This window comes from Prionailurus bengalensis, chromosome D2 (genome assembly GCF_016509475.1).
Source record: "Prionailurus bengalensis isolate Pbe53 chromosome D2, Fcat_Pben_1.1_paternal_pri, whole genome shotgun sequence".
Taxonomy (NCBI): domain Eukaryota; kingdom Metazoa; phylum Chordata; class Mammalia; order Carnivora; family Felidae; genus Prionailurus; species Prionailurus bengalensis.
In genome coordinates this window covers 7,200,863-7,223,728 of record NC_057351.1, presented here as the reverse complement: position 1 = coordinate 7,223,728, position 22,866 = coordinate 7,200,863, and the positions used below count along the sequence as shown (strand labels likewise).

The following is a 22,866-nucleotide window of genomic DNA, read 5'->3' as shown; positions in this document are numbered from 1 at the left end:
AAAATATCTGATGGAATAAACAAGAGAGAAAATAATACGGGTTATCTCTAATGACAGGATGGGGAGGGAGGAGAATTTCTCTTTCCATTTCTTTCTGTATGGGTTGATCATTTCTTTACAATGATCATTTAGTGTTTTCATAAGGTAAAAAAGTGATCTCATCCAACAGAATGAAGTCTAACAATACAACAAATGCCTATTGTCAGAAGAATATCAAATAAACCAGGGAGACAGCTCAATTCTGATTTCCATTTTTAAATAAATAAGAAAACTAAGAAAGTTCTAGAATTTATGCCTAAATGCCTATTTGGTATCTGCTGCACCACAGAAATACATGAGAATATCTGGTCATGAGTGATGTCTAGTGTGGAAGACGTGTTACATCTTACCCCAAATACCCTCTCTCCCTAGATCAACTGCCTCCCCTGACTCTTTGTGCTACTTAACAACTTTTCCTGCTCCAAGAAAATATCAGAAACAATCATCTGGTATCACAGTACAACTATTATTTAAGGCAGTGGCAAAGCGCTTTACAATCCCAGAGTATGACAGCTGGAAGACGCCTCAAAGTCTCTTGGTCCACCAATCCCATTTTACAAGGGGTTTTTATGCCCAGATGACATAGCTACTCAATGAGGGACGCGGGATGGCAGCCTGGGAAAATTCCTGCTACTCCATCCGTGATTAAGGATGGGAAGAAAACTCCACTTTTATAAACACCTAAAGAAGTTAATTAGAGAGAAATTTGGTTTAGAGATACTTGCGATAGTATTTTGAAGCCTTGGGCAGGGGTGAATGAAGAGAAGGGAAGGCTGCCTAAGGAGGGACGATAAGTAGGGTGGAGGATAGGGGAAGACAGGGATGAGTGAACAATACGATTTCTGAGGCTCACTCGCTTGCCCTTGAGTGGGGCAATTAATTAGATCAGGAGATGAGGGCTTTAAAGATCAAACATGAAACCGTGAGTTGTTCCATGTTGCTAATTTGCTTCTCCTCCTCAGTGCTAAGATCACTGGGAGAGTACCTCCCAAGAGACGATGTAAAAGAGGCAGCCGTTACATATGGACTGAAAAAAAGGAAGGGGACCGTGCTCTAGAAAGGAAGGGAACGCCAAGCGGCGGCAATAGAGCGAACAGCGCCACCTGCTGAAGGGCCGGAGTCGGTGTAAATGGCGCACCGCGCAGTCGTGGGCGGGGTGGGGGGGTGAGGGGGTAGGGGGGTGTTTTCCGCAGGGCCCAGAACCAGATGATGGATCTATTTGCCGTCTGAACAGGTCATTGTAGAGAGAAAGTTTAATTCTGGATCTCACCAGGCCACTTTGCGCCAGAGAAAGGTCAGCTGGTTCCTGGCAGGAAAGTAAGAGAGTACTGCGTCTCTGCTTGCCTCTCTTCCACGAATATTTATGCCTGTTAGTTCTGAACTTTCCCCCAAGACCGAAACCTCAAAATAATAAAATATACTCTGCTGAGACCAGATAAAAGGGACATGAGAAGAAGGAGCAATACGAAGACATTTATTCAAGTAACACGTTCACGTGGTTAGGAATTCCTAGTGGCCCACTAAATACCCTTCCCCAGATAAATGCCTTTTTTTCTTTTACACTTCCCATTTTTTCCTCTTAAAAAAAAAATTTTTTTTAAGTGATCTCTGCACCCAATACTGTAATCCACAACCAAGAGATCAAGAGTGGCACCCCTTCCTCTTGTACAAACACACGTACATGGAGAAGGCTGGGAAAGATGCTGATCCTTTGTGGACAGCCTGTTTTCCCACACTACGATGCACTGAATGTCTGTGTCCTCCCCAAAACCTTGGGTTAGTTTCAACCCAGGTATTAGCAGGTAGGCCTTTGGGAGGTGACTGGGTCCGAAGGAGGGGAGCCCTCACCAATGGGATCAGTGCCCTTAGGAAAGAGGCCTGCCAGAGCGCCCTCCCCTTCCGCCACCCAGGTGAGGTTCCCGGTGGAAGACAGCCCCCCATGAATCAGGAAGCACGCCCACACCAGACTGAACCCGACCCTGCAGGCAGCCTCATCGTGGACGTTCAGCTTCCCAATCTGTGAGAAGTAAACTTCCACTGCTGAGAAGCCACCCAGGACGCGGTATTCAGTTACCGCAGCCCAAATGGACCGAGTCACCCTCTTCCTCCCATCCTTCCCCCCTCCTTGCCCTGCCCTCTTCCTTGCCATTCTCCTCCCTCCTATTCCCATTTTCCTCGTACATTTCAAGGTACCTGTACATTTCAACGTTCCCCTGATTAATACACTGGCACGGCCAGGAGACAGGTGGGAAGGTGACGTCTGCCATGCTGCCAGGGCCCACGGCTCCAAGGGCCGTAACTCCCACCGCACATGATACTACTGCCTCATGCCTTTGGATTTTCAGCCACAGGAATACAGACAGTACCCTTAATTTCGTTTTTTCCACCTAACCTAGCAGCCCAATGGCAGTGGGCACGAATTTCCCTGGTTCCACTTCGTGACAAAATATAGCAGTTCTAGATCCAATGCTTCACAGCCTTCTTGTTAACATGTTTTAGGATTAAGAAGTTTGAAAGGTACTCTCATTGTGATTTAGATTTTTCTATCTTGTAGCAACTTCAGAAAGAATACCATAGAAACACCTGATGTTGTCAGACCTATCCTAGAAGGGAAATGTTATCTTTTCTAAAAACAACAGATAAACAGTTTTCTTTGGTAGATTTTTGCTAATTAATTGTACTTAAATATGTTGCATTTTTTAGAAGATGTACAGGTTTTACATTTCAGGAAACTCTAGAGGAAAAGGGAGTGCATAAGAAAAAGGTCTAAGAAGAAAACAAACAAAACAGATCCTTATTTACTTAGCTCTGAGACTGAAGTCTTATGTGAAAGTTCTTTCCTGGATGTAGTACCTTTGCCCTGGCTGTCTCGCAGAGTGAGGTCCCGGGCCCCTGGCTGCTAGAGCTCATGGGACCACCCCTTTCCTAGGCCACCTGTTGAAGTAAGTAGAAGAGAGGCCTTAATTAAGATGTACCTTATGACTAATGCGTTCTTGTGGACTTGCTGTTAAACATTTTATTCTTTTATTATTAGGTCTTTATAAAGATTTTTAAATAACTTGTAACTGCAAAATAAGACTGGCAGCATTTCAAATCCTGTTTATTTTACAATGTGGAGGCATTTGTCCTATTAACTGGGCAGCCTTTCCTTATGATTTGAATCTGGAACATCAAATCTTCTGTTTTTAAAGTAGAATTCTCCTGCCTGAGGATGGCCATCAATCTATTTTCAAAATGTACTGTCCCTTTTAATAATATCCAGAAATTCGCCAACCAGAAAATTTTGCCCTAAGAATAGGCCATGTTACCTTGGTGGCTTACTTGACTTGGGTTTGCTGTGAGATGCTAGGTCAAGCCATCCTGACCTCCAGTTCTCCCAAAATGCACAACATATTTTTAATAACCTTCTCCACTAGACATCTGTTTATTTTGCAATGAACAATTAAAGGCATTTCTGCTTCAGGGCACAGAGCGCAAACCAAGTACAGTGCTGTTTTTGTCCCACCTCAGTTGATGTAGATTAAGGACGCCCTTTAAAAGAAAGAAAGTTATGAATAAAAATAGGGTGTCACAAAGCAAATCATAGAAACGGATGAAGAGTCTCATCGAACTCTGGTGCGTACCACTCGTCGGCCACCAGCTGTTTGAATCCAACGACCATGGGATTTTCCTAAAGTTAGAAAACTCCTTTGACTCACATATGGGGACCTTCAGAGGGGACTTCTCCTGAATCCTGGGGAGGCAGAGCCACGTCCTCAGCGACGTGGGTTCGATGAACCGGCCACACAGCTTAAGAGATAGCAATTCCGGTGCTGGGTATCAACCTCAGAGTAGGAGCTTCAAACTAGAGAACGGAGGCCCGCAGCCAGTTTTCAGCGGGTAATTCCAGACCTTTATCTGCCATGTACGCTCCGCCTACAGCTGAACTACCTGAGAACCAGTGTAGTTAGGTGGCCCCCGTGGTTCCTAGTCCCTACCTCCCCTTCACAGAGGCCCTTTCTCCACTTTAAAACAGAAAGGGAGGGGCGCCTGGGTGGCGCAGTCGGTTAAGCGTCCGACTTCAGCCAGGTCATGATCTCGCGGTCCGGTCCGTGAGTTCGAGCCCCGCGTCGGGCTCTGGGCTGACGGCTCGGAGCCTGGAGCCTGCTTCCGATTCTGTGTCTCCCTCTCTCTCTGCCCCTCCCCCGTTCATGCTCTGTCTCTCTCTGTCCCAAAAATAAATAAACGTTGAAAAAAAAAAATTTAAAAAAAAAAACAAAAAAAACAGAAAGGGATACCTGTCTCCTTGTGAGTGCTAAATGATATATTGCCCCAAAGGCAAAAACCTGAAAGGAGCTAGAGATAACCTGAAACAATGATATTAATGTTGAGAAGCTGAATGAGTTTACCGACTAACAAACACAAACACTTTTGAATGTTAGCCTAACATTACCTGTTTCCTAGTGAACTGACAGAAGACCCGTGCAAAGTGTTCACTCATAAATCGTTAAAAATAAGACCACTAAGCGATGTGTGGCATATAATTTGGAAAGCTTTCAAATAAATGAGCAACGTCACCTACACAATTTATTCCAATGGCCATCTACTTACTTATGTGAACAATATTCCTCAGTGTTTACAATATGAAAAGCAAAACCTGGGGATAAACTGATGCTGACCCTGTCTCCTTCTAGAAATAAGTAAAATTCATTCATGATCTACAAATGAATTTCTTAGTGGGGGATGGGCCAGATGGGTGAGTGGCATTAAGGAGGGCGCTTGTGATGAGCAGTGGGTGTCATATGTAAGTGATGAATCACTGGGCTCTACTCCTGAAACCAATATTGCACAATATTCTACTCCGGAAACCAATATAACTAACTAGAAGTTAAATAAACAGTTGAAACTAACTAACTAAATACATAAATAAACAAATGTAAATAAGAGCATTGCACAAATAGGCATATTTAGAATCTTCTCAGGAGATGAAATGGTAAACTTTGGCCTCAGAAAAATAAATACATCAATTAATTAATTAGTTAGTTGGTTAATTAATTATCAGAAGAAGGAAAAAATCAATTTTTAAAGCTCTGTTAACTTATGTTTAATAATTATTAACCTTTAAAAGCACTTTATTGGGGGGGGGGGGACAAGACATAAGAGACTCTTAAATATGGAGAACAAACAGAGGGTTACTGGAGGGGGTGTGGGAGGGGGGATGGGCTAAATGGGTAAGAGGCATTAAGGAATCTACTCCTGAAATCATCGTTGCACTCTATGCTAACTAATTTGGATGTAAACTTAAAAAAATAAAATAAAATCAAAGCACTTCATTGGTCAATTATGAACTAAAAATAATGATGATTCAGAAAAAACCTTAACCATTAGGAGTATTATGGTCAAGGAAAGTTAATGTAATTTAATTTAAAATTTATATATACATTGTGTCGTAGGGAAATATGGTAAGTGACCAATAAAAAACATTCACAGATAATGTGTAATACATTCAGATAAAAATCTGTAGATTTTTAGCAGTAGAAAGAAAATTCAAGCGCAGAAAGAAAAAGAAGTGATGTAAAATTTCCCACTGTAAGAGACCTTGTTCATACTGTTAACATTTGATGGATAATAGTGAGTATCAAATCACTCAACTGGAGTATTTACACTCAATTGGATACACTGAAGAATTCTACTTTTCAATGCTAATGTTTACATTACAAGGAAATTAATTCCTTCGCAACTACTGAAAGTTATGTCGTCTCCTTCTGTTTAGAAAAATCTATTTAAATATATGAATAGTTTCAAAATTAAATCCGATTTTCCAACTGACCACGATAGAAAGTTAGTGACGACAAAAAACAGGAATAAGAGCAATAATGATATTATCTACCACCAGTTTTTATTACCAACATTTGTTGACAACATTCAGAAATGTCTAATGTTGAAGTCCCGGTAAAAAGTTAAATTCCAATTCTAAATGTATAAGGAGGCAAAGTTTTTCCAGGTTGCGGGGTAAGCTAGCAAGTAAGTTTAAAGACCCCCATCCGACAGGAACGTTCGTATATGTCATACAAACACATACATAGGGATGTGCGCGCAAGTATCTGAAAGAGCAAAAAGTCAGAACCTAAACGTCCATCAATATGTTCAAGTAAAATGTGACATTTTCATGCAACAGAGTGTTACATACCAGGTTAGAAGGACTAGATTAATTTATCAACATGGGAATATCTCAAAATTTACCAGACTGTAGTTAAATGTCATCCTCGGACTTACAGTGGGTTCATCTTTCTCTCATTTCCTATCCTTCTCACAACAGAGAAACCAGTCCAGGAGGCAGGAGATCCACAGGCTGTGTGACATCATCCAAACCTTGACCCTGGAGCAGAGAACTTTGAACGGGTGTGTAACATGATCATATCGCAGTTACCGTCCTGAAGGCTCCACAGTTGTCTGAGGCATTTTAATGACCACCCCCTGCAGGGAGTGGGGGAGGGGTATGAAAAGGGCCAAAGAACCAATCAGAAGGAAAAGAATTTCCCCATCGTCTTTCTGAAATCTCTACTTGCCTGGAAAGAAGTAAGCTATTTAGGGTGGATACAGGAAATAATGATCTTGCATATATCAAACGCTGAGAAAAGCAGAAAGTGACTCTTAGCAAGAAATTAATTTCTGTGATAATTAAATCACAGTTCACGAGTTTGCTTCTGTAAGAATGCAAAATCCATAATGCCCACCAATGACAATTAAGTTCCTTGCCTATTTGCGTGAATGTCGTTCCTCTTTCTGCTTAGAAAAATCTACTTAATGCAACTACGTGAATGGAACTGGAGGGTAATATGCTAAGCGAAATTAGTCAGTCAGAGAAAGACAAAAATCATATGACTTCACTGCTATGAGGACTTTAAGAGACAAAACAGATGAACATGAGGGAAGGGAAACAAAAATAATATAAAAACAGGGAGGGGGACAAAACAGAAGACACTCATAAATATGGAGAACAAACTGAGGGTTACTGGAGGGGTTGTGGGAGGGGGAATAGGCTAAATGGGTAAGGGGCACTAAGGAATCTACTCCTGAAATCGTTGCTGCACGATATGCTAATTTGGATGTAAATTTTAAAAAATAAAAAATAAAATTTAAAATAAAATAAAAACTGATAAAAAAAAGAAAAATCTCCTTAAATATTTGAATATTTTCAAAATTAAATCCTGTTTTCCAACTGACCACAATATAAAATTAATGACAACAAAAAATGGAGATAAGAGCAAGAATGATATTATCTACCACCACTTATCATTATTAACATTTGTTGGTAACATTTAGCAATCTATAAGGTCATTAAAGGACATCTATATGGTCTGATGAAGACCTCCGGCATCTTCACACTTTTTCTCTTAGGTCTCTGCATATGTGTTTTTATAGGGACAGCCTGGGGTGAGTACTATAATACAAATAATAATGAGTATTTACTGATTACATACTACTGTTAAGTGATCTACACAAATATATCTCCTGTATTTCTTACCAGTTGACCCTACCTATCCTGCCTCTTTACCACAAGTACTGAAGTCACCCCTCTCTTATAACAGCCGAGGCCTTATTACCATTTCTACAGTCTTCCACCTTCAGGAATTTTCTCGCTAAGGTCCCCAGTATTCTGCAAGTCCTCTCCCAGCAGATCCTCCTATCATTTTACCAGACATGCCCACACAGGTCCAAACCTCCAGAGTGAAGCAGCCTTCATACAGGTACCCCTACCAAAGCAGAGAGAGGGGAGGAAACAATGTTATTGGATTGACTATATACATTAACCCTGATAATGTATATTGAAAGGAAGATGTAGGGCTGTGGTCCTGGACATAAAATTAAACTGGATTGCCACTGCTGGTAAATATTTCCAGCATTTTGCTGTGCTTAATTATTTCCTATCATTCCATAATTCTCTTCGGATCACAGACTGAAGAATTTCTTGAGTCGGATACTCTGGGTGTCAGTTTACAGCAAACACTCAACCTGAGTCACCTTTTGCTTCCCTATACCCCATTCATCGCTGCCTTACCCTAAAAAGGGAGGTACTCAACTATGTATACTCAGACCATAAATTCCTTGCAAGGCTATTACTTGGCAAGTTACTCAATCTCTCTGTATGCCAGTGTCATCCACCGTATAGTGGGGACAATAATAGTACTGATTCATACGGCTGTTATAAGGATTAAGGGAAGAGAAATATATCTCTCCGAACAAGTCTGACACGTGGTAAACACTAAATGAGCATTCACTGTTAGCTGTTGTTATTACCGAGTGAGGAGCTACAGCCTGTTCTTCTGTATTTTCCTTCTGCCATCTCAGACACCTTGCACGCTGTCCGCCATCTGGAAGCTTCCAGTAAATGCCGAATGAATGTCGAACAATTATCAACAAGTGCAAGATGGGAGATGATACGGGAATAAGGATTCCCCCAGTCCTTCAGGATGTCCCAATAAATAGTACGTTTAAAAGGATTTTAGGTCTTTTATTCATAGATCTTCTGTCATACCAATGTTTCAGCTAACAGTTTAAAAAAGCAGCATTGGCCACTGAGTCACTCTAGAGTCTGGACTTGGTAATCAAATGGTCCAATCACACTGACCTGTCACATGCTTCTCTTAAGTCACATGTCCAACATTGTGACATAGCAAGAATGCTCACAAACTCCTTTTTCCACCCATTCAAAGTTCTCTGTGGCAGCAAGACTCAGGAGATGCCACCTCCCCCACGGACTAGATGGCTTCCTGGATAACGTCTCCTACAAACTAGAAGGATGCTAGTCGCAGCCCAACTGGGCAAGCAACAAACCCCCCACGGGCTTCCCGAGAACCTGCCCGATGCACAGCCCTCAGAAGGTACAGTAACATTCAGAGTCAAAACCTCATCCACACTCTCTAGTTTAAATCCTGACAACTCCTAACCACGTCGCGGTCGTCACTTCAGTGATGCTACTCCCACTCTGCACTGAACTTTCTTGAAGGCTAGAAAACAAACAAAACAAAAACCCATCTTGTGTAAACCTCTGTACTTCTCACAATGCCCTGCACAGTTTTTTACATACCAGACAGACACTCGGTTAAGTATTTATAAAGTCAACGACTGAAAGGCTACGCACTTTTACAAATATACACATAACCATACGAATATAACTTATCGGCTGGGTATAACATAACCCTTAGGTAATAATATTCATACATCACATTACGTTATCATGTCATGTTACACAAACCTTTTCTGTCAATACTTTGGTGTGGGATATTATCTGGAAAGACCTTAATCACCATTTCTATCTTTTGTTTCCCAAAGGGAACATCAACAGAGGAAGTGCCAGTCTTAGTGAATATCCTGTGCCCTGAGGGTGGGGAGGTGGGGGGTAGGCCCACGAGACCGTTTTAATTACAAACCAAACACAGTAATATACCTTTTCTCAGCTGCGGCACAAATAACCAGAATTCCCGGAACGTGGACACCTAATTCTATCCAAGAGGCTAACTTTTCTCTTTCAAACAAGCTCTGGTGGAATTATTTTTCTCTAATGCTGCTCTTTTGATGTTGTCTACGATGGAAGTGGCCAAGTCACAACTGGGGTTTAGTTGCGCAAATCCTACGTATTAACTCTGGAATAATGTAACGCTTTGACAAAACTCTAGTGTGGGAGGGGGAAACAACAGTGTTCTTATCCTAGAATAAGTCATGGGCTTTTATTTTCAAGGGAGCCCCAGGCGAGTCAAGCCAGGCCTTCTGGCCAGCGGGGCCAGAGTCAAAGCTGGGCGCTGGCCCTGACCCGCAGGACAGTATGGACAGGTGGAGTAGGAGCGGGGGCGGGGCAAGCCCCCAGAGGAAGAGACGCAAGCTGGATGAGGCTTTACCCTCAACGATCAGCAGCTCTTCAAAGCCAGCTCTACCGACTGGCACAAGTTCACAGAGGTAGAAGACTGCGGCAAAGGGAAAAGGAAAAGGGAACACCTGAGATGGCTTCTGTTAAGTGAGCAGAGAAGGGTCCCGCGGTTCCTTTCTGCTCCCCACTCAAGTACGGTTTATCCGGCACCTACTCTCGTGTCCTGTGTTTTACCGTGCTGTGTGGGGGAGAAGCGGGGACTGTGGCCTTCTAACCACATGCTCTTTGAAATAAGCTTCTCCAAGGCATGAAATAAATAATAAAAAGAATTGGTCCATGCAGGACGTAGGTCGCTTAGCCTTGAGATTATTTACAGTGAAATCTGAAGCAAACTTAGTCAAGGGGACTAGGACCCAAACAATCAAGCAGTAAATTAATTCAAAACACTGACATACCAGAAAATATATTTGAGGTATTATAACTAAACAATAAACAGCACTAAAGCTACCAGTCTCGTTTTGGGGAATCGTTTCCTCTTTCTGGAAATTCAGCTAAATATAAATTGTTAGCAAACCTTGTGGAAAACATGTTCGGTGGAACTATGCAGAACTCCACGGAAAGGCTATGAGTTGGGGAGAGTGACACAATCAAGGTGGAGCGCCATGAATTTTTTTCATGAGTATTTTGGCAAATGTCTTCAATTAGCTTGGATGGCCACAACAAAGTACCTTAGGCCGGATGGCTTACACAACAGAAATTTATTTTCTTATAGCTCTGAAGGCTGTGAAATCCAGTATCAAGGTGGTGGCCAATTGAATTCCTGGAGAGGGTGCCCTTCCTGGCCCGGAGATGGCCACCTTCTCTCTGTGACCTCACAGGGCACGGAGGGTGGGAGGGAGAGAGAGCATGACAACAAGTACACGCTGGTGGCCCTTTCTATAAGGACACTAATCCCATCAGAAGGGCTCAATCTCCATGGCCTCATCTAACCCCAATTACCTCCGAAAGGCCCTCTCTCCAACTACCATCATATTGGGGGTTAGGGCTTCAACATATGTATTCTAGAGAGACATGAACATTCAGTCCATGAGAGCAAATGAAATCTATTATTCCAGCTCTAGGTAAAATGGAGTAAGTGCATCCTACCCTTTCTCACTGAATGCTGCTATAAAACCTGATGGAACACATGGAACAGCCATTTGAGGAGCCCATAAATAGAAGCAGGTGCACTGGGAAAGAAGACCAGAATTCAAAGCACCACTGAATCAGCAGTGAGTGTTTTCTGTTTTGTTTTTCCCCTGCTAGAATCCCCTGGTCTAGATGTAAAGCAGCCTAAAACTCAGAATGGGCACCAGGGCCCTGAAGAAGCCCTTCAGCTCTGTTCTGGCTCAAGGACCAGGAAAGCATTTCCTAACGCTCAGAGAGTCTCGGGGAAGTCTGCCATCTTTTGTTCTTTCCTCTGTTCTCTAGTGCCCCGGCCCCAGGAAATCCTGCCACCCCAGCAGTAGCAATGCCTCCAATGGCAGTGGGGGCCCGCAGGCACCAACACCTCTGAGGGAGGGAAACCTTCTACAGAGAAGCTGTGGTCCCAGGAGGAGGTACAAATCATAGTCGGTGCTTCTTCCCTGTCCCTCCATTGCTTGGCCCCAGACACGGGCCCATCCCAGGAAGTAGCCTGTGCAACAGCAAAGCTAAAGCACTAGCTTTCTGGATATAGGACTCAAAGAGGAAGTCCAGGGAGCCGGCAAGTACCAGAGATTATGGAGAAGGAGAAACTCAGGAAAGTCAGCAGGTAAAGCTGATTAGAGACTCTTAGGCTCCCCCTCAGGCTACACAAGGACAGAACAGACCTAGACAGCACAGCGAAGACTCTGAGACTGAACTGAAGGACAGACCACCACACGTGTCCCAGATTGTGGCACACACAGAAGACAGATCCAAATAGCACTGCAAATGCTTTGAAAACAGAATTGACATGGAAACTACAAAATAGTGGTTAGAATTTGTAGCCTGAACCCAACCACCTCTATTGCCTGCTAGAACAAAAATATTAATATCCTGCACAGGATTTAAACAAAACCTAGAGACATGATATTCTAATGTTTTTTTCAATTTTTTTTAATGTTTATTTATTTTTGAGAGAGAGAGAGAGAGAGAGAGAGAGAGGGAGAGAGACAGAGTGTGAGCAGGGTAGGGACAGGGGGAGAAGGAGACACAGAATCCAAAGTAGGCTCCAGGCTCCCAGCTGTCAGCACAGAGCCCAACACAGGGATCGAAGCCATGAACTGTGAGATCATGACCTGAGCCAAAGTCAGATGCTTGACCAACTGAGCCATCCGGGCACCCCCAAGAGTCTTATAATATTCTTGGGGCGCCTGGGTGGTTCAGTCAGTTAAGTGTCTGGCTTCAGCTCAGGTCATGATCTTGCAGTTCATGGGTTTAAGCCCCATGTCAGGCCCTGTGCTGACAGCTCAGCGCCTGGATCCTGCTTCAGATTCTGTGTCTCCCTCTCTCTGTCCATTCCCTGCTCATGCTCTGTCTCTCTCTCTCAAAAAAAAAAAAAAAAAAAAAAAAATTAAAAGAAAAATTTTTAAATAAAAAAAAAATCTTCTAAATGTCTGCAATACAATTCAAAATTATTCAGCATACACAGAACCAGGAAAATCTCAACTCACATGTGAAAAGACAGTAACAGGGGACAATGGAGACATAATGTAGATGTTGGGATTAGATAACCAAGGCTGTAAAGCAGTTATTATAAAAGTGTACCAAGGAGTAAGGGGAGGGGCACTAGGTGGTTCAGTTGGTGGAGTCTCTGACTCTTTATTTCAGCTCAGGTCATGATCTCACAGTTTGTGAGACCGAGCCCCATATTGGGCTCTGCACAGATAGCACACAACCTACTTGGGATTCTCTTACCCTCTCTCTCTGCTCCTCCCTCCCCCCCCCAAAAAAATAAATAAATAAACATTTTTAAAAAAGGAGAGGAAATACCCTTGAATACAAACACTGAAGATATAAACAACAAAATTGAATTTTATAACTGAAAAATACAATAACCAAAATAAACTCTGTAGATGGACTCAATCACAGAACAGAGATGACACAGGAAAGCATCAGAGAATTTGAAGATAACTCAACAGAAATTATTCAATTTGAACGATGAAGAGAAAAATAATGGGAAAAAAATGAACAGTGCATCAGGGACCAATGTAACAAAACTGAAAGATCTAATATTCACGTTACTGGAGATCTAGAAGAAGAATAGAAAGAATACAATGCAGTTAAGACATATTGGAAAAGATAGTTAAAAATTTTCTGAATTTTGTAAAAAACAGAAACACACAGAGTCAAGAAGCTCAGTGAACTCTAAACATGATAAACCCAAAGAAATGCATGCCCAAACATAGTACAATCAAACTGCTGATAATTGAAGACAAACAAAAAGAATCATAGAAGCAGGCAGAAAAAAAAAAGAGGCATTATTTGCAAGGCAACAACTCAATGATTGTACGTTTCTCATCAGAAACTATGGAGGGTAGCATAAAATGGAACAGCTTAAAGTGCTGGAAAAATAAAAACCAACCCTTCAACCCAGAGTTCAAAATCCAGGAAAAATATTCTTCATAAATGAAGTTGAAACATTCTCAGGCAAGGAAAACAAAGAGAATTCATTGCCACCAGACCTGTTCTAAAGAATGGCTAACGGAAGTTCTTAGAAGGGAAATTATACCATGAGGAAACCTGGAACATTGGGAATAGACGAGGAACAACAGAAATCGTAAATATCTAGGTAAATATAATAGGCTGTTCTTCTCTTGAGTTCCTTAAAATACAGTTCATGTTTGAAAGCAAAAGTGTCTTATTGAACTTTCAACCTATGTAAATGCAATACATAAGACAATTGTAAAATAGAGCGTAAAGTGAAATAATGATAAGACTTCCACATTCCACTTGAAATGAATGGTAACATATATTGATTCCACATAGATTGTGGAAAATCAAACATTTATATTTTAATCCCAAGAGCAACCATTAGGGCTTTTTTTTTTTTTTACAAAGATATATAGTGAAAAACACAATAGATAAAACAGAATACTAACAAAAATTCTATGTCCCAAAATAAGGCAGGAAAGAGAAAACAGAGAAATGAGGGGGGAAATTCAAAAAAGGAAACCAACAAAAAACAAATATATCAAAGAGCCAAATATATCAAGAATTACATTAACTGGAAATGGTCTTAAATATGACAATTAAAACACACAAAGTGGCAAAATGGATACAAAGAACATCTGAATTCAAATAAAATAAAAGGTTAAAAATAAAAGGATGGGGGCGCCTGGGTGGCTCAGTCGGTTAAGCGTCCGACTTCAGCTCAGGTCACGATCTCACGGTCTGTGAGCTCGAGCCCCGCGTCAGGCTCCGGGCTGATGGCTCGGAGCCTGGAGCCTGCTTCCGATTCTGTGTCTCCCTCTCTCTCTGCCCCTCCCCCGTTCATGCTCTGTCTCTCTCTGTCTCAAAAATAAATAAAACATTAAAAAAATTTTTAAAAATAAATAAATAAATAAATAAATAAAAGGATGGAAGAATATATGCTATATGAGCACGAATCAAAACAAAGTGGAGCAGCTATATTAACATCAAAGTAGACTAAAGAGCAAAAATAAACAAAAATTATCAAAAGTTGGAGCATTACCAAATGCATGAATCAAAAACTAAAAGAACCGAAAGGAGAAACAGACACAACTACAATTACATTTGGAGATTTCAACGCTCCTCTCTCAGCAATGGACAGAACTAGTAAACAAAGTTGGCAAGGATACAGAAGAACTGAACAACACCACCAACCCAACTAGATTCAACAGATATTTACAGATTACTCCACCCAACAATAGCATATCATTTCAAATGTATGTGGAATGTTCGCCAAGACTGACAATATCCTGGATCATAACACCAGCCCAAAAAATATGTGAAAGAATTGTAATCATACCAATTATGCTCTCCAATCATAATGGATTTAAATTAGGATTAAATAACAGGAAAAATGAAAAGATAATCTAACATGTATAAACGACACCCTTGTAAATAACTTATGGTCAAAGAGAAGTCAAAAGAGAAAGGTAAAAATATTTTGAACTGAATAAAAATGAAAACACAACATGTCAGAATTTGTAGGATTCAGCTAAAGCAGTGCAAGGGGGAAATTTACAGCATTAAATGCTTAGATTTAAAAAAGAAGGAAGGTGTCAAATTACTGATCTTTTTTTTTTAATTTTTTTTTTTAACGTTTACTTATTTTTGAGACAGAGAGAGATAGAGCATGAATGGGGGAGGGGCAGAGAGAGAGGGAGACACAGAATCGGAAGCAGGCTCCAGGCTCTGAGCCATCAACCCAGAGCCCGACACGGGGCTAGAACTCACGGACCGCGAGATTGTGACCCGGGCTGAAGTCGGACGCTTAACCGACTGAGCCACCCAGGCGCCCCTCAAATTACTGATCTTAAAAACACAAACAAACAAACAAAAACAAAAGCAAAAAAAGAGCAAAATAAACCTAAGGTGAGCAGAAGGAAGGAAATAAAAAAGCTAGGGGCAGAAATAAATGAAATTGAAAAAAAAATTAAGAGAGAAAAGTAATGAAAAACTGATCCCTTAAGATAAGTGAAATTTATAAATCTGAACAAAGAACAAATACAAATGATCAGTATCAGGAATCAAAAAGAGGATATCACTACAGAACCTGATATAACAAGGGAATGCAAAAAGCAACTCTAAACACCTAAATATGACCTAGGTAGAATTAACAAGTTCTTGAGAGCAAACTACTAAAATTCATCAGAGAGAAAATAGACAACCTAAAGAATCCTGTAACTGTAATTTTTTTAATAACCTTCCGAAATAATTTTCCAGACCTAGACAGTTACACTGTAGAATTCTACTAAACATATAAAGATGAACTACCACTTTAACACAAACCATTCCAAAAACAGAAGAGGAGGGAACGCTTCCCAAGTCATGTTTATAAAACTGTCATTACCCAGATATGAAAGCCAACAAAGGTGATAAAAAAAAAACCAAACAAACAAAACAAAAACAAACAAAAACTATAGGTTAATATCTCTTATAAACGTTGATATAAAAAAATCAGGGAAAACCTTAGCAAATTGAACACCTAAGTATTTTTTTAATTATACACTACCACAACCAAGCAGCGCTTATCCTGAAAAGTCAAGGCTGCTTCAGTATTTTAAAAAAATCAATCAATGTCATCTACTTTATTAGTAGACTAAAGAAGAAAAGCTACATAATCATGTCAGCTGATAAAGAAATAGCACTTGAAAAAATTCAATATCCATTCAAGATAAAAAAAAAAAGTCAGCTAACTAAGAAAGAAGGGGGCTCCCTCAACCTCATTAAAGTTCATGTACAAAAAGCTAACAACTGGGGCGCCTGGGTGGCGCAGTCGGTTAAGCATCCGACTTCAGCCAGGTCACGATCTCGCGGTCCGTGAGTTCGAGCCCCGCGTCGGGCTCTGGGCTGACGGCTCAGAGCCTGGAGCCTGTTTCCGATTCTGTGTCTCCCTCTCTCTCTGCCCCTCCCCCGTTCATGCTCTGTCTCTCTCTGTCCCAAAATAAACAAATGTTGAAAAAAATTAAAAAAAAAAAAAAGCTAACAACTAATATCATACTTAGCGATGAAAAACTGACCGCTTTCCCCTTCAGATCAGGAACAAGACAAAGGTGTCCCCTCTCACCATCGCTATTTAATGCTCTACTAGAACTCCTAGCCAGTATAATAAGGCCAGAATAAGAGATAAAAGGCATAAACATTGAAAAGGGAGAAACGAAAATGTCCCTGTTTGCAGATGACATAATCGAAACCAAAAGAAGTGACCAAAGAAACCTCCCCCTTGAACTGAGTAAAGTTAAGGTCACAGGACATAAGGTAAAACACAAAAATAATCTTATCTGCATACCAGCGGATGAACAACCAAAATTGGTTTTTTTTTAAATCGTTAGTATGGCTCTTAAATTATTTAAATACTTAAGAATAAATTTACAAAACATAAACAGGATCTGTAGGCTAAAAACTACAAAACACTAATAAAAGAAATTTTTAAAAAAGACCTAAATAAACAGGAAGACATATCATGTTCAGGGACAAAAAAACTCAGCTCCCTAAGCCCATGTACAGATTTAACTCAATTCTATTAAATATCCCAGGAGGATTTTAGTAGATACAGGCAAGCTGATTCTAAAATTAACAAGGAAATTCAAAGGAACTAGGAAAGGCAAAATAAGTTTGAAAAAGAAGAATAATGTTGGAGAAATCACACTACCTGATTTTTTAAGTTATGCCATAAAGCTAGATTACCCAAGACAGGGTGGTGACAGTGGAGGGGCAGCCACATAGATCAGGGGGACAGAACAGACAACCCAGAAAGAGATCCTCACAAATATGGCCAAGTGATTTTTGACAAAGGTCCAAAGGATAGTCTTTCCAACAAAAGGTATTGGACATTCATACACTTAAAAATGAACCTCAACCCCAAATTCACACTTTATACAATAATGAACTCAAAATGTATCATAGATTTAAATGTAAAATATAAAGCTTTCCGAAGAAATCTTTAGAGAAAGTCTTTATGACCTAGGTATGGCAAAGACTTCTTACACGTGATACCAAACACATGATCCATAAATGAAAAAAACTGATAACCTGGACTCGATCCAAATTTAAAACCTTACAAAAGACACTAGCAAGAACATAAAAAGATAAGACCAGAAGAAAACATTTGCAAATCACATACTGACAAAGGCCTTGAATCCAGAATACGTAAAGAATCCTCCAAGCTCAACAGTAAGAACACAACCAACCCAATTGTAAAATAAACCAAAGACCTGAACAGGTATTTTGCCAAAGTAGATTAATGCATGGCAAATAAGCTCATGAAGAGATGTTAATATCATTAGCCATTAGAGGAAATGCCTATTAAAACCACAATTCGATACCTATTAGAATACTTAAAAAAATACCGATACTGTCAAGTTCTGGTGAGAATGCAGAAGAAACGGAATGCTCGCACATTCTCAAGGAAATGTAAAAGAGTACAGCCATTGTGGAAAAGAGTTGGGCAGCTCCTCATAAAGCTAAAAATACTTTTATCATGTGACCCAGCAATTCCACTCCTCGGTATCTAGTCTAAGGGAACAAAAACTTCTGCTCACACAAACACCTACACACAAATGTTTTTATAAAAGCTCCGGTCATAATTACCAAAAACTAGAAACAACTTAAGTGTCCTTCAATGACTGAATGAACAAACTGTACGACCATGGAATACTACTCAGCGATAAAAACAAATGAATTACCGACGTATGCAACATCTTGGGTGTATCTCAAAGGAATGCCGAATAAAAGAAGCCAGTCTCAGAAGGTTACACACTGTGTGACTTAATTGACGTCTCATTCTCACAAAGACAAAACTCCAGGGATGGAGAACAGATCTGTGGGTGCCAGGGGTTGAGGAAGTAATTTAAAACAGTCACACAAAGTAGTTTTGTAAGATAATGGAATTGTTACGTGTCTTGATTGCGGTGGTGGTTATATGAATCTATTGTATCAAAATTCTAAGACCTATACACACATGCACATACGCACAATTTTACCATATGCTAATTTAAAATAACACTCAAATATGATACAATGCTGTTACAATATTTGAAAACAATTTTTATCAGAATAAGACCAAGATTCAGAGGCAGCCATTAATTTCTTCTAATTTCTTCTTAGTTCTTCTTATGTGGTGGAAATATAAAATAGAACATTATTGGAACCCTAGTCTTGGGGTGCCTGGGTGGCTCCGTTGGTTGAGCGGCTGACTCTTGATTTTGGCTCAGGTCATGATCCCGGGTTCGTGGGATCGAGCCCCATGTCGGGCTCTGTGCTAGGCATGGAGCCTGCCTAAGATTCTGTCTTTCTCCCTCTTCCCCTCTCCCCCGTTTGCTTGTGCTCTCTCTCCAAAATGTGTGTGTATGTATATATATATATATATATATGTATATATATATGTATACGTATATATAAGCAAGCCAGCCTAGTCTTGCTTAGAATGGAGTTAGATATTGCTTCCAATCAACATTTTGGACTCTCATAAATGTTCATAGTAATTCAAAAGATATTCTCTAATAATGTTTTTATAAAGCTTGGAGGTTGTGAGTCCAGCAGCACTAATTCACTATACTTTGTTTTTTGCTTTTAAGAAGTTCTAATAATATAAGTAACAGATTTTTTTTTTTTTTTAATTTCAACAAATTTGGGGAAGGGCATCAGTATGAACACGGGCTCTGGAACCAGACAGACTGGTTCAAATCCTAATTCTGCCATCTACTAGCTATTTGACCTCGGAAAGTTAGTGTTACTCTGTTACTTTACCTCTCGGTGCCTTGGTTTCCTTGTCTGTAGATAATAATAGTACTTACTACATAGGGTAAATATGAGTGAGAATTGAGTGAGTTAATATATGCAAAGCACTTAGAATAGTGCCTGGCACATATTAAATACTATATTGAGTGTCGGTTAAAGAAAATGCCCGTTTGTCAGTTACATTACCTTATACGTATGCCACAGAACAGCAGAATTGATGAAATATTCAAATATACTAGCATGACTCAAGTGAAATTTTACCAACTTATTTAATTAATATAATAAAGATTTCATTGTAAGTTTCTGCACTTGAGTCTCTCCCTCAAAACCGTGACAAACTTTGGCTCGGCTCTTGTGAGGATGATGAACGGGCTTCGTTAACAGCAAATTCAGTAGGTATCTGACTGGTGGCTGCCAGGACAAGGGAGCTAGTCTGACTCTGAGTTGTGCTGATATGTCTGTAGTGTCCTCACCAGTCATACCACTCTGAAGGCATATTTGTTCCATTCTCGGTGGCGCATTCAATCGGGTGACAGACATAGCCTATGCAGCCCCGCCGGCAAGAATGGGAACAGCAGATCGAAGTTCTAGGGGGGAAGGAATTCGGCTCTGTAAAAGGGCGAACACAGAAGAGCTCTTCAAACATGACCTGGGCTTCCCAACAGTTGGGAATCACATCACTGGGAATGTTCCAGTAAGTTTTATGACCAGGTGGTGGCACAATTTTGATAACAACCACCACAGTCATTTGCTAAATACCTACTGTGTCTGTCCTAGGTCCTTTACATACAGTATCTTCAATCCTCCCCAAACTTATAATGTAGTCACTATTCACAAGTTATAGGCGAGAAACTAAGGCTCAGAGAGATTACATTTCCTAAAACACATAGCTACGATGTGGCAAGGCTATGATCTGACTCAGGTCCCCTCAATTCCATAGCAGACATCCTTTCTACAATTCTACACTGCCTTGAGTTGAAGAGTCAATGACATTTAATATTCCTTTCAATTCTGAGAGAATGTGATTCCGGGAAATTCTATCCTTCTAAATCTGTATCTAGATCTTCCCTAACCGTTTCTATGACACTGGAACAGCAGGTGTCTTTATCAAGGGGAAAAATGCACGTCTTATCTTTCTTAATGTTGGTTTCTTACTTGAGTAAAGAGATGGGTTACAAGCTTAACCCACCACTCAGCATGTCAATAGTCAATGAAATTAACAATAAACTGTACTATGTAGAACAGGTGTGGCATTTCTTACTCCTGAATTTACTTCCTAGAGAATGAGATTTTAAAATCTTCTTTAAAAAAAAAAAAAAGAGGAAATATTTTTTCTGTCAATAAAAGTTCCAAATGAACAAATAAGTGGCGATAAATCTGTGTCCTCACCCCTCCACTCTTCCTCTTTAGCTCTCTATTAAAACATGATAAATCTGTCACAGTCATCTCTCACCAACTGGAGGTAGTAAAAGATACATTCCTGAAAAGTGTCCTGTTAGCTAAAACCTTCATTGGCAAGTTCCGGGTTTCACAGAAAATAGGGAACTTACAAGAGAATCCAACAATAATATTGATAATAAATTAAAAAAAAAAAAACTCTTTTCCCTCTGTTGTTCATGAGCTCATATCTTGAAGGCCATGATCTGCTGTGGGAGATGGGGTTTATTTTATATTAACCACACTTCCCTTTTTAAAAAGTTCTTGGGGCGCCTGGGTGGCTCAGTCAGTGAAGCGTCCGACTTCGGCTCAGGTCATATCTCAAGGTTCATGACTTTGAACCCGGTGTCGGGCTCTGTGCTGACAGCTCAGAGCCGGAGCCTGCTTCTGATTCTGTGTCTCCCTCTGTCTCTGCCCCTCGTCGGCTTGCACTCTGTTTTTCTCTCTCAAATATAAAGATTAAAAGAAAAAAAAATTTTTAAGTTCTTGTTGTAGCCCTTAATGTATTGATATTTAATGCTTTCCTGCATTTGCTTTCTGTGTAGTATCATTGTTGCCAGCCTCGACAACTTTCTTAGTAGCCAGCTGGTCTCTCCACAAAAGGAGGGCATGGTGTTTCTAGACCCGGCTTCCTACTGTTGTTCTCTACTGTCATCTAGGGACAGGGTGGAGAACAGGAGACCTCCTCCATCTTCACCCTGTGACCTTCAGATGGGGTAGGAGTGGGGATGAGGGGAGGGATCACTGCAGCTAAGTTCTTTGGCATAGAGCAACGAGACCCTTCCGGACATCCCAAGATTTCAGACCTTAAAATTCGAGCACACAAACGTGAAACCACACTGTGGAAAATTTAGGACTGGCAAAATGGTGGGTGGCTCACCAAGTATTATTACACGAATCTTGGAAATCTTCAGTACTTAATATTTTAACTATACCCCCAGAGCTAGAATTCAAATTTAGCATTCAGTTATGGGGTCCAAAGGGGGAAACAAATTCAAACAGAAGTCCCTCCACACTCAGGTCAGAAAGAATCATGGAGTCGTGGAATGAGGAAGCTGGTCCCACTTCCAGAGGAGGGAACCCAGAAAGCCTACCTAACACGGGACAGGCCACAGAACCGGCCCTTTCATTTAGTATTCTCAGAGTTTCTCACACACCGTACCCAATAATCCGTGTCTTGCGTGCTTGAAACTATCCTGACAGAGGCGGTATTTGTACCTGACACCTCAGTACTGATTGGGTACAGAGACGGAATTTGGGAATGATCATGAAAACGGAGCCTCATAGACCCCACATCCTAAAGAATGAGGAAGAATGTCCCCTGGAGAGGTTTTTAGTTGCCTTCTGCTTTTGCCTACATGTGTAAGTTCGAGTGCTGGAAATGTTTGATTCACTCAGCTGAAGAAATATCATTACTTACTCTTCTCCCTCTCCCCACAAAAAAATAGTCATTGTATTTCATGACTTTAGACACCATTCACTTAACTGTTCCTCGTTTACATCCAAGAGTTCCAAGGGAGGAGTGGGGGGAGGCTCCTTAAATACTAGCCTATGAGGACAACATGATAATAGACAATATAAAGCCAGTTTATCTAGCACAAGTAGAACTGAATGATGGATGGATCAGAATGTGGAAGGTGGAATACTGTCCAGCCTGAGAATCAAGATTATCTAGACAGAATTCTAATGTTGCTTTCAGCTGGTTAAGAATCATTAGTATCTTGGGGCAGCTGGGTGGCTCAGTCGGTTAAGCAACTAACTCCAGTACCCAGCAAGATCTCACAGTTCGTGAGTTTCAGCCCCGCATAGGGCTCCCTGTCAGCACACAGCCTGCTTCGGATCCTCTGTCTCCCTCTCTGTGCCCCTCCTCCGTGCTCTCTCTCTCTCTTCTCTCAAAAATAAACATTTTCAAAAAATTAAAAAAAAGAATCATTAGCATCTTGGGGCACCCGGATGGCTCAGTCTGTTGAGCATCCAATTCTTAATTTTGGTTCAGGCCATGATCCCAGGGTTGTGGGAGTGAGCCACAAATTGGGCTCTGCACTGAGCATGGAGCCTGCTTAAGCTTCTCTCTCTCTCTCTCTCTCTCTCTCTCTCTCTCTCTCTCTCAAATA

General features: G+C 40.7%; 1 protein-coding gene and 1 long non-coding RNA gene across 2 annotated transcripts in view; one reads left to right on the top strand and one right to left on the bottom strand.

Moving 5' to 3' along the window:
* Window positions 1-7,311: 7,311 nt before the first annotated feature.
* Window positions 7,312-12,076, bottom strand: LOC122493435. Its single transcript, XR_006299889.1, has 2 exons — window positions 8,320-12,076; window positions 7,312-7,775 (listed from the first exon to the last, which is right to left on the bottom strand). It is a non-coding gene; the product is annotated as an uncharacterized LOC122493435 (long non-coding RNA).
* ATAD1 (ATPase family AAA domain containing 1) overlaps window positions 8,804-22,866 on the top strand; it is a 78,672-nt gene continuing 64,609 nt past the window's right edge. Inside the window, exon 1 of the mRNA XM_043597997.1 lies at window positions 8,804-8,903. The gene's annotated coding sequence lies outside the window, so the exon portion shown is untranslated. The remainder of the gene's footprint in view (window positions 8,904-22,866) is intronic.